Source organism: Euprymna scolopes, chromosome 10 (genome assembly GCF_053919585.1).
Source record: "Euprymna scolopes isolate OS-2025 chromosome 10, ASM5391958v1, whole genome shotgun sequence".
NCBI lineage: Eukaryota > Metazoa > Mollusca > Cephalopoda > Sepiida > Sepiolidae > Euprymna > Euprymna scolopes.
In genome coordinates this window covers 96,428,456-96,440,639 of record NC_136491.1, presented here as the reverse complement: position 1 = coordinate 96,440,639, position 12,184 = coordinate 96,428,456, and the positions used below count along the sequence as shown (strand labels likewise).

Sequence of the window (12,184 nt, the reverse complement as noted above, 5' to 3'; positions counted from 1 at the left end):
GGCTCAAATAGAATTATAAAGTTAGATCCATGTCCAAGTAATCTATATCTAAAATTTCAGGTGTTTAGACCCAAAATTAGTGGAGGAGTTTGGTAGAGTTCTCAAAGGTCGTTGAATTTTGACCTTTTAACAGCAAAATTTCAGGCCGAAAATCAATTAAAAGATTTTCTCAAATCTCAATACTCCTTATGCCAAATTTTGAGTTTGTAGACTGAAAATTGACAGAGTTATTTGGTAGAAAAATGTACACAGACATACATTTTCACTTTTTATATTTATTTATATATATATATATATATATATATATATATATATATATATATATATATATAGTGTATTATATTTTCTTTTTGTTTCATTTTACTTCAGTCGAAGTTCTCAGAAATGAAGCGCCCCATTTTCCTGGGTCTAACACTTGATCTCTATATGAGATACATAGATATTCGAATATTCAATCAAAGTTTGAAGTTCTCCTTTATATCTCAAACACTTGAGTCAGTAAAGAAATTTAAAACATGTTTTCCCTTTCCTCAATTGACTTTTTAAATATGTTATAGTATATCTTTCTTATGGTCTCTTTATTTTACCGGATTACAAAACAAGAATTCATCTAGTCTAATGGAGTATCCAGCATTGTGCTGTTACTTGAGGTAACACCACTTGGAAAAGTTGCACCATTCCTTGTAAAAGCCAATAGGGGTTAGCCATGCCAAGGAAATCTTATTTGTGATGTAAATTCTATGTAATTCTGAATATTTACACAGTTCCTATTAACAAGGCTTCCCCACGGGACAGAGTTAGACACCAGGGTCGTTTTTTTAATGTGGAGAAAAGGAACAAAAATTAAAAATTGTCTCATTCGTGAAGGACTTCTCCTTCACTGACAGAGAACAAGAAATTGAAGTGCAGCATCTGAAGAACAGATACTACACTGAATATTTACACAGTTTATTTGTATGGAAAAGTATCTTTATGCTAGGTTTGTCCTGACAAACGACTCTACAGAGAGACCTTTGTATGATAGTGTCTAGTAGGCATTCAAGTTCTCTCCATATATGTGTGTTTATAAGTATTTTTTTTTTCTTTTTGGATGTGCAAAGACCATCCAAGATGCTAGATGATCTGTGATCCGTTGGTTCAGCGTTGATAGCTTGTACACTAATGTATGCATTTATACCCTTAATCGACTGTAGCAGTAAGTGGATCTTTAAAAAGTACACCCAGAAAGTTTAGTGATTTTTCCAGAATACCCAACAAAATACTGATAGAAACCTATCCAATAAATGTCACCAATTGTGAAAAAAATGTAATGTCCTATTAGTATTATGCTTTCCAGTTTTTGAGCAATTATCGAGGCTGCACTATGGCTCGAATGAGACCACCATTTTGTTTTTTTTACTATAACTTGAGAGGTTTTACACTACCTTTATTTTTAAGTAAAAAGACATTTTAAAATAAATCAAAACACAACAAAAATTATCCAGGTAGGCAAAAGAATAACTTAGCTTGCCTTTGGTAACATTTATTTGTTGTATATTTATTTTTGTCAGTTCTGTTTGCTTTGTTTGCTATTCTGTGAGACCACCGAGTTAATTTACTGTCTGGTTCCAATTTAAATTTAACTAAAATATTAAAATATGAAAATAAAAATTGGACATTACGAGAGTCATTCCAAAAGTAATGTATCCTATTTTTTTAGCCAAAAAATAAAAAAAAAAATTGCAAGAGCTACAAAGATGGGAGTGGTTTCATTAAAACGAGTAACCGTTTGTGCTCCAGAATTTATTTTTAGTCCTCAGCATTCTTAATGCACTTTTGCCAGCATCAGCATCCAGAGCACGTTTTATCACTCATGTCTCTGCTACTCTGACAAACACATTTCCTAACTGTGCTAACATCAACTGCATTGACTTTATAAACCTCCGACAGGCGCCAGTGAATGTTGATCGTTTGAATTTTTTTCTGCATGAAAGAATTCAATGATACATTTTGGCTTTTGATGTGTGTCCATAACGAGCTGCTTTCTTAGTTTCTCACACTGTCAATATCTGCAACAGAGTGATGAAACTTTCAGGTTATGAATGCATAAGTTCATTTATCATAACAATCCAATCTGCAATCTCCTCTGAGCTATTCGAGCAAAAATATAAAAAAAAATAGGAGGCATTACGTTTATGACGCCCTTCATATGTTATGATAATTCATAAACGACATGATACTTCTTGTTATTAAAAATGTGAAAGGGGAGTATGTGCATCCTGCTCGCTTCAATTATCACATATTAAAATTTATTTTTATGAACAAAGAAAGGGAGGCTTAATCTTAATAATAACTGATAATAATAAAAAAGGAAAGCATAATCAAAAATGCAAATTTAATTTTTCTAAGCAAAGGTATTAACACATTTGACATGGCTTATAAACAGTACAATTTGCTACACGCACTCACTTGTACGTATAACTCCAGAAATGGTCATTTTTGATTGGCTGATAGAACAGTTGTCATGTGAATTAGTTTTCTCATATCACCTATCATACTCATTTGCATAATCGAAACCTAGTTATCTGGTACTGCCCAAAGATACTGTCTTCCTGACCTAAAATGCACCAAACATTGATGTTATTGTCTTTTTTTTTCTTTCTCATTGCAAAACTCAATCATGTTCTGCTAAGCCAAAAACAAAAACAACAATTTTTTTCTACAAAACAACCAAACCAAACACCATGAATAAATATTTGAAGATATAAAAAAAAAAAAAAATTGGAGCATAAAATTTTTTCAAAAATTACTGGATTCTGCATTAAATAACCTGAAAAGGGTTGATATGGCGTAAAACAGAACAACCAAACTAAAATGTAGTTAGCAAGAACATAAGTCAGTCAAGAGACTGCATGCTTCCATCTGGCAATGTAAGGATGAGTAAGAAAAAATGGTGGTTATCAAGGGAATCAGATCCATTTATGAAATTTGAAAAAGGTTGGAAGTTGAAATTCTGTCAAAATTCTAGACATTTTAACGAGAAAACCAAGGGCACATAAGATGCAACATTTTGCCGATTATATGGACCAAGTTTGGTGATGATTGATCAAGCGATGTGGACACTAGGCTGCACACAAATAAACACAGTGACAAACCAACAAACCAAATTTATCCAAAACATAACCTTCTTGGTGGAGATTAAAAAAAAAAAGAAGACCAGTAAGTAAGCCAGTGACATGCACCCTGATTGGGTTGAACCAGCTTCTTCTAAAGAAGGAAGTCTCAAGGGGATATCAAATTCACAAGCATATCCTAGTTGCATGTATATCTCCATCGAGAGAGACGACAAATGATATTTTCAAATAGTCACCCACCTGGTACTGACCAGGCTCAACGTTGCTTAACTTCGGTGATCTGATTAGATGGGGTTTATCAACGTGATTATGCTTTGTACTAAAGAGCAGAAGCTCTCATGATCTAATTTTTTTTTCATACATACACACGTTGAATGTTTTCTGTTATTCAACGAACTCTCTTTTGTATTGAGCTTTACATTTTTTTTTTTATCAACTTGCACAACTTTCCGAAGGTTGATACGAAGACGTTCGTTTTTTTTATTTATTTTTTTATTTTTTATTTTTTTATTTTTTTTTGTTTTTTTATCTGAGACTTTTGTTTTTTTCTAACTAGGTAGGTCTAGCCATTATCAACCGAACAGATCAAAGGTCTGATTCGCCTTAGTGATTGCACACATAGTGATGCGGAAAATGGTAAAAGCACTCATAGGATATAAACAGATGCTCTGTTCGCCTTCGTACATTTTGTATTTGAACAGATGGCATTTTCTCAAATTCCTCTAGAGGTGGGATATCGTCCAGAGTCTTTTTTTAATTGAAGATGCCCTGCGCAGATATAGGATCATAGTAAAAAAAATAATAATAAAAAAATAACAAAAAAAAAAAAAAATAGACCAACTTTCTTCCTAGTTGCATGTTGGCATCTCAAAAGCATAGAAGTTAACTTTATATCTGTTTTGATCGAATTTACAATAGATACCTGGAGGACAAGTATCAATATTATTATTGTTTTGGGGGAATTAAGAAGAGACAGCTGGAGGACAAGTATCAATATTATTATTGTATGGAGGAATTACGAAGAGATATGTGGAGGACAAGTAATAATATTGTCTTGCGTTCATTGTTATATATTTTTTTAAAATGTATCCTTACATCTCCTTAAAAAAGCTTTGTCTGTTGGTCTGTCGATATCAGTGTGAATATTATATTCGGTTTAACATCTGATTTACATACTGCCATATGTAGGAGAGCTTTGTAAAATCGATTTCCAAGCAACCTTATCCCTGGACAGGTCTTTATTCATCCTTATCATTTTCTCTCGCTTTCCTTGACCTTCCCTTGCCAACTGACCTTTTACCCTAACCGTTCTGCATTAACTAACCCAGATGCTTTCATTCATTCTTACAATGTGACCAAAGCAATGAAGTCTCACATTATACACACATCTACTTGTACTGTTCAGATTTAATCTTCCTCTGAGTTTATGTAAGTTACATTTCAATAACCACAGGACAGAATCAGTCCACAATCATAATTTTTTTTTTATTTATTTATTTATTTTTTTTATTTTTTCAACCTCAAGTATTGATTTATTGTTTCGGCAGACAGAAGATTGTCTGCCTCGTCAGACAATCTTCTGTCTGCCAAAACAATTGTAATGGACTGAGTTAATACTTGAGGTTGAAAAAAAAAAAAAGCATATTCAGCTCTACTAACGTATTGAATTTTTTACCACTTCTACCTCTGAGTTATATAGTCTAAAGAAACTTTGAGTAAGGAAAATGTAAAAAAAAAACAAATTTTTTTTTTACATAAAAAAAAAAGAATGTAGTTTAAATTCCCGGGGGGAAAAAGTAACCTATTGAAGACTTAGTATCTACACAACCCGACTTCTAAAAGTTTATAATTGCAAAAGAGAATGCAATTATATAAGGATAGAAATAAAAAAAAACAAAAAAAAAACTCTTAACTAAAATTGTTAAATAGAAATAGACATAGCACTGGCATAAGTCGATTTCTCAAAAGGCCTTAATTATATAAGAGAATTTAACTATATAAGGGTGAAAAAAGAAAACCTTACCTAAAATTTTGTAAAGAGAAAACGGCACTCCTCAGCTGCTTACCATGTAGCTGTTTCGGGGATTTAAAAACAGGACAGCTGCTAAATACATGGCTCGCCAGTGGATAATACCACTTCTCCAATAAGAAAATGTCCAATACTACGGTAACTATTTATACTAATATATAAAAAAAATAAAAATAAATAAAAAACTATTAATAATATATATAAGTAAATTTAACAAGATTACAAGATTTATTCTGCGACATGTTAACTAGCATAAAAATGCTATGAAAATAAAAATGCATAAAAGCTTATGTGCTCTGGGTACCAGAAAGGCAAATAGATAAAAGGAAGGAAACCTAGCCATACATATCTGAAAACCCAATATATATATATTTATTAATATTTTTATTTCTGAATTAGACGAATACCTATATTTCCCTCTATTGTCTTGCACGTGTTTCACCATTATAATAGAAAATATTGTCCTTATTCTATCAGGCAGCTCTTCAGAGACGAACAGATATCCGTCAAAATCAACATAGATTTCAAAAAACAAAATGAAAGTAAGGTATTTAAGAAGAGTGCATGAATAGTAAGTTGGAAACATGGAACACTCGCTTGAAAAAAGAAAACATTTGATCCAACGGAAGAAGGTCCTCCGTTGAATACTCTTCTCTTACAATCAGGAGTTTACTGTTATTTAACTCATTAATATGATAGAGTATTTGAAATGCTATATATCTATCGTAAAGACAAAGAGCCCAAAGATAGAATCTTTGTCTCACATGCATAATCAGTATATATACTCTGAAACTGAAAACAGCTTAACTGAGCTTGTTATTTGGAATAATTTGGGCTATGTTTTAATATATACCTCAAAATCTATATTTTGTTTTAATAAAAACTCAGGAATAAATATATATATATATATATATATATATATATATATACTAGTGTTGTAACGATTGGTCGAAATTTGGAATCAGAAAAATCTTAACTTTTAAGGTATTGGAATCAGAAAAAATTGTGTCTATTTTCAGATGCCAAAAACGATTCCTTTAGCCATCTTTATTTGGTTTTGTTTAAAACAAAATCTTGCACTACTGGTAGTAATAATAAAATGATAAATATTTATTAACTTTAAACTACTAGTAAAATCTATAGATCACCCCCGCAAGTATGTTTTTACGTTTGAGAAAATATATACACATTTATCATGTGTTTTTGCATGGGAAACATAACAATGTTATAGTTAAATATTTAGAAATTTATAAAGAATCAGAATCGGTAATTTAGTAGGAATTGTATCGGAATTGGGAAAATATTGGAATCGTCCCATCACTAATATATATATATATATATATATATATATATATATATATATATATATATATATATATATATGATTAGAAAGTAAAATAAATGGAAAAATATTACCCCAACCTCAAAGATTAAGGCAGTTACATCAAATTTATAGCATTATATACTCAAGATACGGCCGGTACGAAATCAGCTCAATGTAAGAACTTTCAAATAAAACAGAGCTATTATTTTATTATTATTTGTATATGTCTTTTTCTATAATAACTGGTTTTTAATGATGGATAATGTTGATATCGTACTTATTATAGTTCGTATAATTATAATAGAATAAAGTTTAAAGTTATATACCTTCGAAAATTAAAAAAATAATTTTCTCAAATTTACTTAATAAATATAAAAGTAAATTTAAAAATCTGTCTTGTTTCGAACGATTAATTAAAAATGAAGTAAAAAGGAAAAAGGTTAATGTCTATACAGGCCGACTTTGACCATTCTTTTCTCTCTCTCTCTCTCTCTCTCTCTCTCTATAGTACTGGATAGACGCTTTCATGCTGAGCTATAAAAATAAAAAAAATAATGATACAAAGTTGTATCAAAAGAAAGAAATTGTTTTATGTTGACATTAGTTTCCACAAAGCAATGCTATCATTTGAGGACATTCTGACAACTATTGCTCTTGTCCATTAATCTGCACAATATCCCTGCCAATCCTGCCATTGAATGGTTCCGAGTTTTTATCCAAATATTGATCCTTCGAGTCTGTTGTTTCTGGCTTGTCTGCTCTGGTGAACATCAGGCTGGCTGGCTGGCTGGCTCTCCTTGTTATTCAACCAATTGATTTTTGCCTGACCCAGTCTTCCAATTGAGACACAATTCCTTAGGCATATGCATGCTTAGATAAGTTTTACAGGAAATTAGCAAAAAAGAAAAAAAAAAAAAACAGGAAGAAAAAAAAACCGAGAAGCTTCTAACAAAGTGCCAAAGAAGGTCATGATAATGCCTACCATATCCAGGTTTAAAGTTGCTTTGGACAAACATTCAAGACCTGGGTATAATCTTAAGAAGCATTCAGTGGTGAAGTAGGATTTGGGGGGGGGGCGGATGTAGTGTTGCCCTTTCATTGCTCCCAGGTCCACTTTGGTCTGGAGTGGTAATAGCTGTTAGGGCATCTGGTTGTACCAGATCTAGCTGCCTGATGATACTGGCTTCTTTACCAAAAATGCATCAAAGATTGATGTTATGTTTTTTTTTGTTGTTGTTGTTGTTGTTTTGTTTCTCTTTGCAAACACACAATCATGTTTTGCAAGTTCAAAAACAAAACTTTTTTTCTGCCAAACAATCAAACCAAACACCATCTATATATATAAAAGCGAAAATGTATGTCTGTATGTATGTTCGCTTTTCCTTGATGTCCACGAAAGGCTTCTTTCAAAGAAGCGCTTGCTCGCTTCACAACTTCTTAAAACTTTTTATATCATCTATAAATTGTAATATCTCAGAGTTACCCACGGAGCTCGCCTGTCTATTTAATTTTATTGACTTTCAAACGTTAATTATTCCACATTTCCCGCATCGGCACGTGTTACATTCGGTTTTCGGTATAAAAAAAAGCGAAACTCAACTCTAATCACAGGCCGCAAGCCAGTTGTCTCAAGAGAGCTAAGTAACGTTTGTTGACTTCGTCATATCAGACTGTAGCTTTCATTTCGCTCCTCCTAATAAACAGGGAGCGGGTTTTTAAAAACAAACAAACCGATTTATTCAAAACTGTCCCGCACAAAATCGTAACTGCTGAATACCTATCGCCGTCACGTCAATCAAAAATGCGCACCTGTTTTTTTTAAAACACTTTACTATTTTCCAACTGCGCGTCGTCAACGCTTCGGGTTTTTTTCACATACCTCGAAAAACATCCGGGCAACGCCGGGTACCCCTCGCTAGTCTATAATAAAAAATCTCACCTATCTGTTTAAATGTATGTATGTATGTATGTATATCTGCCTAAAACTTTCGACAGAGATGATGGATTTTCACGAGATCGGTATCATTTTGCAGCTCGACCCTTTGGTTGACAAATATCGAAAAATTGGGCAAAAACATTAATTCCTTCACCCTCAACTGGGCACTTTTCTACAAGGAGAAGTCGCATTTTTCGACAATATTGGCGATAGGTGCAATGACAAACCCGTCACTTTTTTTTTTTTTTTTGTGAAATTTTAACAATAACAAACATTCCAAAAATTTCTTTTTTTTTTTCTTTTTAAAATTTTAACAATAACAAACATTCCAAAAATTCCTTTTTTTTTTTCCTTTTAAAATTTTAACAATAACAAACATTCCAAAAATTTCTTTTTTTTTTTTTTCCTTTTAAAATTTTAACAATAACAAACATTCCAAAAATTTCTTTTTTTTTTTTTTCCTTTTAAAATTTTAACAATAACAAACATTCCAAAAATTTCTTTTTTTTTTTCCTTTTAAAATTTTAACAATAACAAACATTCCAAAAATTTCTTTTTTTTTTTTTCCTTTTAAAATTTTAACAATAACAAACATTCCAAAAATTTCTTTTTTTTTTTTTCCTTTTAAAATTTTAACAATAACAAACATTCCAAAAATTTCTTTTTTTTTTTTTCCTTTTAAAATTTTAACAATAACAAACATTCCAAAAATTTCTTTTTTTTTTTTTCCTTTTAAAATTTTAACAATAACAAACATTCCAAAAATTTCTTTTTTTTTTTTTCCTTTTAAAATTTTAACAATAACAAACATTCCAAAAATTTCTTTTTTTTTTTCCTTTTAAAATTTTAACAATAACAAACATTCCAAAAATTTCTTTTTTTTTTTTTCCTTTTAAAATTTTAACAATAACAAACATTCCAAAAATTTCTTTTTTTTTTTTTCCTTTTAAAATTTTAACAATAACAAACATTCCAAAAATTTCTTTTTTTTTTTTTCCTTTTAAAATTTTAACAATAACAAACATTCCAAAAATTTCTTTTTTTTTTTCCTTTTAAAATTTTAACAATAACAAACATTCCAAAAATTTCTTTTTTTTTTTTTTCCTTTTAAAATTTTAACAATAACAAACATTCCAAAAATTTCTTTTTTTTTTTTTTCCTTTTAAAATTTTAACAATAACAAACATTCCAAAAATTTCTTTTTTTTTTTCCTTTTAAAATTTTAACAATAACAAACATTCCAAAAATTTCTTTTTTTTTTTTTCCTTTTAAAATTTTAACAATAACAAACATTCCAAAAATTTCTTTTTTTTTTTTCCTTTTAAAATTTTAACAATAACAAACATTCCAAAAATTTCTTTTTTTTTTTTTCCTTTTAAAATTTTAACAATAACAAACATTCCAAAAATTTCTTTTTTTTTTTTTCCTTTTAAAATTTTAACAATAACAAACATTCCAAAAATTTCTTTTTTTTTTTTTCCTTTTAAAATTTTAACAATAACAAACATTCCAAAAATTTCTTTTTTTTTTTCCTTTTAAAATTTTAACAATAACAAACATTCCAAAAATTTCTTTTTTTTTTTTTTCCTTTTAAAATTTTAACAATAACAAACATTCCAAAAATTTCTTTTTTTTTTTTCCTTTTAAAATTTTAACAATAACAAACATTCCAAAAATTTCTTTTTTTTTTTTTCCTTTTAAAATTTTAACAATAACAAACATTCCAAAAATTTCTTCTTTTTTTTCCTTTTAAAATTTTAACAATAACAAACATTCCAAAAATTTCTTTTTTTTTTCCTTTTAAAATTTTAACAATAACAAACATTCCAAAAATTTCTTTTTTTTTTTTTTTTCCTTTTAAAATTTTAACAATAACAAACATTCCAAAAATTTCTTTTTTTTTTTTTTTCTTTTAAAATTTTAACAATAACAAACATTCCAAAAATTTCTTTTTTGTTTTCCTTTTAAAATTTTAACAATAACAAACATTCCAAAAATTTCTTTTTTTTTTTTCCTTTTAAAATTTTAACAATAACAAACATTCCAAAAATTTCTTTTTTTTTTTTTTTCCTTTTAAAATTTTAACAATAACAAACATTCCAAAAATTTCTTTTTTGTTTTCCTTTTAAAATTTTAACAATAACAAACATTCCAAAAATTTCTTTCTTTTTTTTCCTTTTAAAATTTTAACAATAACAAACATTCCAAAAATTTCTTTTTTGTTTTCCTTTTAAAATTTTAACAATAACAAACATTCCAAAAATTTCTTTCTTTTTTTTCCTTTTAAAATTTTAGGTTTATTTAAAGAGAGAGTGAAAGACTTTCATAAATATTCAGATCCAATTTTGCAAAATTTTAACCAATAAGTATTAGATACAAATAGATATTACCCAAATTTTAATTTCTTTGCTATGTTTTAAATGGTTTTAGGGGGTATAATATGGGTACAACCTCCATTTGAAAATTCGAATATTTCAGATTTGCATTAAATTTCATTGTAAAGCAATAAAGCGAAAAAAAAATCTGCAAATGCCTTAAATTTCAGACAATTTTTAAAATCAAAATCATGTAATTGATTTTGATCAAAATTTGAACAAGGATTCTAAACGTAAGATTTACTAGGTGTATATGTTAATCTTTAATATTTGTAGGATATAAAAGTGGTGCAAAACTGTTCAGTTTTGGGAATTAATTTTTGCCGTCCTAGTTCTTGCAATACATATAAAGAGAGCAAGGGAAGATAAAAAGAAAAGAAAAGTTATTATTTTTAAGCTCCTTTCGGACAATATTCAAGCAATTAAGTTATGTCCTGTGTTCTTTTCAATTATACAAATTATATAATATGAGTATCGTACAGATATAAAATTTTCGTCATCCTTTTTTTTTTTTTTTTTTTTTTTTTGAAAATCAAAGAAATTTAAAATGAAAGAATGTCTAATAAATAATTTCCCCTTTGAATTTATTTGGCCGCCATAATTGAGGTGAATAGTCCTAACTTTGTTCCTTCTCTCCAGAGAAGGAATTTGTCTTTTTACCTCATTAACAACTATTTCCGTTAATAGCAACAATGGTAGCAAGCCGCTCATTATGAAAGCGATTGGGGAGGGTCTCTGAACAGCAATTATTCAAAGAACATAGAACGATACAAAAAAAAGGTGTTTGGGAAAAAAAAAATAATGATGAAATGGTGTGCATTGTTGAGTGATGATATAATAAATTTTCCAATGATTAAAAAAGTTAGGGAGTCTGTCCCCAGATGACAATGAACAGTGCCTGTAGTGAAATTTGCTGCAGATAGGAAAGATTGGGTGAGGAGAATCCTTGCTATTTCCAAGGCCCCAAGCATACTTCATAGTTGGATTGGATTTAAGGGGCTTTTTTTATGCAAACATTTTTCGTTTTAGATTTTTTCTTTTCTGTTGTTTTTGTTTTCGTTTTGTCTGACCTAAAAATATTCCCTTTTAATCTTGTTTTTTTTTTATTGTTGTATTTTTTGCTACTACTACTACTACTACTACTACTACTACTACTACTACTACTAAATATTTATGTTACATTTGATATCATGGTCATGATATATGGAGTTTAATCGGTTGGAATTATCAAATCCAATACATAAAAAATTACTTAATGCAGAGACGAGGAATCTGAAATAAAGGCAAGAATTTTTGCAGAAATCGATGTCAGATTTCTTCTTTTTTTTTTCTTTTAAACTGACTGGAGGATTGGTTTATTTCATTCAACTCCCCACCTCCGGAGTTGAGAATCAATTTTTGTAAGCG

At 29.1% G+C, this 12,184-nt stretch overlaps 1 protein-coding gene across 28 annotated transcripts in view; it reads left to right on the top strand.

Moving 5' to 3' along the window:
• The window catches only part of LOC145286154 (uncharacterized), an 811,438-nt gene that overhangs the window by 581,856 nt on the left and 217,398 nt on the right, over positions 1-12,184 (top strand). The gene's annotated exons all lie outside the window — the stretch shown is intronic.